Here is a 6,000-nt window from a genome sequence, read left to right on the forward strand (position 1 = left end):
TGCTCCTAGGGGGCCTCAGAAAGAGCGCTGGATGGTAATGCAGCCCCTCTGCACCTCTTACCCTAAAGCAGGGCATAGCTGTGCAAAATTTACTGAGGTTTAACTACTGTGTGTAACACATGTATCTATATCAGGTAAGGGCTGAGTACAGGTAACACCTTCAATAATGGTTCTAGCCGCCACCCACCACCACTTCCTTGATACATAATATCAGTGTATTCCTAGCCTGAAAGGCCTAATCCTAAAAGTATTAGACACCCCACCTCCAGTGAACATCAACTGTTATTGAGTATTTGCCTCAGTTAAATCCCTTTGAAAATCTCAATCACCAATCTCATCTGCCCTTTCTTGTTAGTGTTAGAAACAAATGCATTCTGAGACAAAAGGGAACACAGTTCTATTCAGCTTTTTATATCAAGACCCCTCCCCCTTGCCCTAGTGTCTGAGGCCTTGGCTACACTGGCAATTCACAGCGCTGCACTTGCTGTGCTCAGGGGTGTGAAAAAACACCCCCCCCCCCCGAGCACAGCGAGTGCAGCGCTGTAAAGCGCCAGTGTAATCAGCGCCTGCAGCACTGCACGCTCGCTCGCAGCGCTGCAAGCTATTCCCCTCGGAGAGGTGGAGTACTTGCAGCGCTGCGAGAGAGCCGTGGCAGCGCTGTGAATCCACGAGTGTAGCCAAGGCCTGAGAACCTTCCTGAAGTGCATTAAGCTGTGTGACTTGCATTTATTTCCCCCCCCCCCCCCCCCGCCCGCCTTTTCACCTTCTTTCTTTCCAAGGGGAAAATTATGTGAGGAATTTTACATCTGCTCTGCTCTTGGTTCTTGTTATACCTTTGTCTGCTAGGCTGAAGAGCCCTCTATTATCGATTTCTGTTCCCTGTGTATACTTATTCATTGTGATCAAGTCATCCCTTAACCTTCTTTGTTAAGCTAAATAGATTGTGCTCCTTATATCTTTCACTGTAAGGCAGGTTTTCCAATCCTTTAATCATTGTTCCCGTTGGAAGTAAAGGCATCCTTTGAACGGTTTTCTTGTAGTGCATTTTCACCCAGTATAATACTGTGAGATGGAATGGTCCCAGATGGATAGTCTGAGGGCTATGAGACTTAGCAGAATGTTTTCTTATTAAAAGCAGTCATTTGGAGGCAGCCTTTGGAGGGGGTTTTCCAATTAAATGGGATTCAACCCCTCCAAGTGCAAATATCAAATGAGCATTGGTGGTAAGTAACATAGGCAATGTCAGGCATAGCAATACAGACAAGTCCAAGCTCAGTAAAGTAGATGTGGCCTTGATCTCTACTCTTGCACTCATCCATTCAAAGTCATTATTCGTTTCTGTCAAGTTCACTTGACAGTGTATAAAGTAATATTTTCAAGCCAGCCTCTGCCATTTATCAATGCATTGGAGTAATAGGACATCATACAATGTCCAGGGCAGTAACAGAATTGGAGCGCTTTTCCCAGGCATTGTGCTCTATGGATTTTTAAAGACCAATAGCCATTTATATTGCATAGGAATACAATGCTAGGAAATGTGGGAAGATGTCTTCCACTGGCATTTATGTCAAACTTCAAAGGGGTAGCCCCTAAATTTAAGGGGACAGGAGGCTCATGTCTGAGAATTCAGGGTCTCATTTTACCAAGATTCTTGACTAAACTAGCTATACACAGTCTTCAAACCAAAGCATCTTTGAGAACAAAAGAAACTAAACTTCAATAACATTGACCAGCGGTATAAATAATAAAATACCAAAACTTGACAGAGGTGGCAGCATTGCTTGATCCCCAGTTTAAGAAATCTGAGAAAAGCTGAAGCCATACAATAGTTGTAGACATTGATTAATGTGAGAATGCGCTTCTGAACAGACTGTTTCTCTCTCACTCCCATGTTTGGGACACAAACCTCAAGAAAAACAGTTTGTTCAAACTTTGTGTCTATATAAGAAATTAAGAGGATCCTGATATTACTGCCTTAGAACACCACCATCACAGCCACAGTGCATGAGAAGGTGTGGGAATAATAGTGGTGATTTGAAGGCGTGATGGTGGAAGAATTATATACACTTAGAATTAGCCACTTTGCAACAAGTACCTTCCCATTAGAGAACACTGGAGATGTACACATCTGATTATATATATTTATTTTAAACAGGTGATACATCTCCATTTGATTTTTTAAAATTTATTGTTAGAATACCTTAGTATTAAATATTAAGATATTTAATTACAAAGTCAGGAATTTTGATATGAATATACACTTTTCTTCATTAGGTATTACCCTGCATGCGTAAGTCTTCATTAGGTGTTTGATCTACACTTATCTAGCTGCAAAAATTATATAGTGGGCTTCAGAGAGAATGGTCTGCAGTGAATTTACTACTATTCTAAATTCTCTCTTTCTGTAGATTTAAAAGATGCCCTGGATATTTAATTCACCTGCTTTGAAAAAAAATGTCTAAATTCCACGGCTTTCACAAATATATTCTCATCATGATGAGATCTAATCTTGAACATTGCTCTTCCATGGGATCTATGATCCTAGGTATTAAGAGTTATATATGGATCTGATCTTGCATTCCTTGCATATCCAAAACCCCCACTGAATCACAAGGGCCTTGATTCTCTGCTACACCTATGCTCTATTTATGCAGTGCAAAGTGACTTCAGTGGATTGGAGACTCCAGCCCAGGGAACACTAGCTCTAGACCTGTAATTGTCGAAGTACTGTTTTGACTGGTTCACAAGGTTTCTCTATAGTGCTTCCAATAAACAGTGGTTATTTGGGGCTCACTGCTGTAGCCAATTGCCAAGTAGACCATCTTTGTCATCTCCTCTGACATGTTCAGTAACCCTGACTACTATGAGGAGTTTTTCCACTTCATTGACTGTATTTTATCTTGTGCAACATTATTTGGAAAATCATAATAAAGAAGTGTAAACAGAGTGAGACCAAAGTTTCTGATTGTGGCTCTACCTTGATATCCTTACTCAATGGGGGGAGCCTAGTACAGAAAAAAGAAAAATAATTAACTAGGCTTGAAAGTTATTTGGACAGATTTGGGAAAGATTTATTGCAACACTACATAAAAAGCCTAAAAATCATGTCTGCAGGAAATTAGCTATGCATTCCAAGAGACTTTTAATGTGGAAATCTGGGACTTGCTCTCTGGTCTATTCCATGACAATACACTGCCAGAGAAACTTCCTGTCCTATCTCCAATTATTTTAAAAAACTGGAATCTTGACAGAATATCTTACCTTTAACCTTCACTTGTAGTAAATGTGTTGTAAAGGACTATATGAAATAATAAACAGGTGATCTCACCATGCTGTCTACTTTGCCAAGTTTCTAGGAAAAGTGATATGTAGGTGTTATCGGTTTCACCCCCATTCTTAACTTTAGAGTACAGATATGGGGACCTGCATGTGAACCCCTAAGTCAATTACCAACTTAGATCTGGTCTTGCTGCCACCACTCCCAAGTTCTAACTCCTTTCCCTGGATAGCCTTGAGAGACTTCACCACTTTTCTGGTGAACACAAGGAGAATTTAACCATCCCCCTCCTTTCCCCCCACCAATTTCTGGTGAGTCCAGATCCAATCCCCTTGGATCTTAAAAACTGGGAAAAATTAATCAGGTTCTTAAAAAGAAGGCTTTTAATTAAAGAAAAGAAAGGTGAAAGACAAACCTCTGTGAGAGATTAGCATACCAGCTACTCTCACAGACAACAGATTCAAAACAGAGGCTGTTCCCTTGGGCAAAACTTAGTTACACAAAAGAATACCCAATTTGATTATTCCCCTAATGCCAAGACAAGTTACAAAAAGAAAATAGAAAAGGAATAAATAGGTTTTGTTTAATACTTACTACTCTGATAAGAGCTGATTCCTTGATCTTTTCCACTCTGGCCAAAACTGAAACTGACCCAGACAAAGGGAACTTCCCTCCTTCCTTTTGAAGGACTTTGTCCCCGCATTGGTTCCTCTGGTCAGGTATCAGCTAGGCTAGGTGAACTTCTTTTACCTTTTACAGGTAAAAGGAGGTATTAACCCTTAACTATCTGTTTATGACAGTAGGTGTCTGAAGAGATAAGGAGAAATTTGGCATAACTCACCATGGCTTTTTCCTGTACCTTATGATACTTGCACTGGACTGGGTTGTGGGTGGGTCTTGCATGTGTATGTAAGAAAGACATTGCTCAGCCACAGTTGATTCCTTTGAGCATAAGGACTGCTCCCAGAAAGGGAAGGATAAAGGTGCTCAGACTTATAGTTTTTTATATATTTGTTATTGTTTATTAGAAGATCAGAGATTTTAGAGAAGGAACAGAATAGAATCAGGGGAAGAAAGGCTTGTCGGAAGGAAAGAAGGAGAAGAATGGGATATAGAGAAGGGAAGTTAACAGGTTTGAATAACTGTAAACACCTGATTTTTTGTGGACGACACAAACCTACAGTATTCAGGTTTCCCCATGCTGATGGAAGGCAGTTGTGAATAATTGCCTTGGCCGGGCTGTTTGAATGCAAATGAAATACTACCTTCACGTCAGTGTTACTGTAATTATGGTGTCCAATCGAGTAACAGACAATGGATTAAGTCTAATGTTTATTGGAAAGCAGCTACTTTCTACTACACTAACTAGTTCCCCCAGCTTAACATTCCTCTACCATTCAAGGCCCTACTATCCTGCAATAGTGTACCCGAGATCAGAATCTGGCATGCAGCATGCAAAGATACAGCAAAACCTCTCTGTTGTTGGATTCTTCACTTCCCTCAACAACAAAAATAAAAAAATCTGGAAAACCTCTCTGCCTAGCAAATGTTTTCTGGTTTCTTTATTTACATTCTCTTCATGTATGCGCAATAATCAGTGCAAACATTTTTTCCAGGTTCCCTAGGTGATACTTAAAATTGCAGCATAGAAAGGACACACTTACCTTCCCTTTTCAGAATTTCTTTATCAATTTCTTGTATTATATCAATTATGACATACAACCATTAGCAGTTACCTAAAAATCAGCTGTTGGAGGAGAAATGAACTAGTAGTGAATCCTGATTGTTAAGATACAATAAGAGATCAACAACCATGAAATCTATCAAAGCAATAAGAGTTCCTTCCCCCCACTCCACCAGTTTAGAGTGCACTTCACTGTCTGTGTCACACTGCTTAGAAGCAACACGTTATTCTTTCTTGCAGGCTAAATATAGATGGGAATCTAGGTAACACACTAGCCTAGGATTACAATGATCTTACATTTCTACATAGCATCTTTCATAGGCAGTGACTCCATGGGTGCTCCAGCCCTGGAGCACCCCTGGAAAAGAAAAAACAGTGGGTGCTCAGCACCCACTGGCAACTCCACAGATCAGCACTTCCCCCTCCCTCTCGTGTCTTCCACCTGGTGGTGGTCCCACCAATCAGCTTTTCCCCCTCCCTCCCAGTGCCTCCCGTGGATCAGATGTTTAGCAGCATGTAGGAGGCACTGTGGGAGAGGAGTGAGGGTGATGCGTGCTCAGGAGAGGGGGCAGGGAAGAGGTAGGATGCAGGGTGGGTGGGAGCTAGGGGAAAGGTGTGGAGTGGGGGCAAGGCCTGGAGTGGAGCAGAGGTCAAACACCCCCCAGCAACTCATACGATGCACCCTATGGCATCTTTAGTCAAATACATAAACTGTAGAAGGCTACTCCCTCCACCATAGAAATAAGAGAAAACATCAATTGTTTAACAGCACGCTGGAACAACACAGCACAGTTTAAGACAAAGTCATATCCACTTGAAACAACAAGGGAAATTTTAGACTGGCAAAATAGGTTAAATTCTGATTCCGAGTACAATGTCCTAAAAAAGCCATGCTGGGGAACTGATGCAAAGCTGACTCATTAGTAGGTGTCACTCTGCTCAAATCACCAACACCAATGTCACTTTCTTCCAACCATTTATCTATCTTTGTTATAGTTGCACCTAGATGCCCTAGTTGACTGGACTTTCTCTGTATGCT

At 41.2% G+C, this 6,000-nt stretch overlaps 1 long non-coding RNA gene across 1 annotated transcript in view; it reads right to left on the reverse strand.

Moving 5' to 3' along the window:
• Positions 1 to 3,903, reverse strand: part of LOC128832384 (uncharacterized) — a 101,588-nt gene extending 97,685 nt beyond the window's left edge. Inside the window, exon 1 of the long non-coding RNA XR_008443976.1 lies at positions 3,872 to 3,903. This is a non-coding gene — a long non-coding RNA (uncharacterized LOC128832384). The remainder of the gene's footprint in view (positions 1 to 3,871) is intronic.
• Between the last annotated feature and the right edge of the window lie 2,097 nt (positions 3,904 to 6,000).

This window comes from Malaclemys terrapin, chromosome 2 (assembly GCF_027887155.1).
Source record: "Malaclemys terrapin pileata isolate rMalTer1 chromosome 2, rMalTer1.hap1, whole genome shotgun sequence".
NCBI classification, from domain to species: Eukaryota; Metazoa; Chordata; order Testudines; family Emydidae; genus Malaclemys; species Malaclemys terrapin.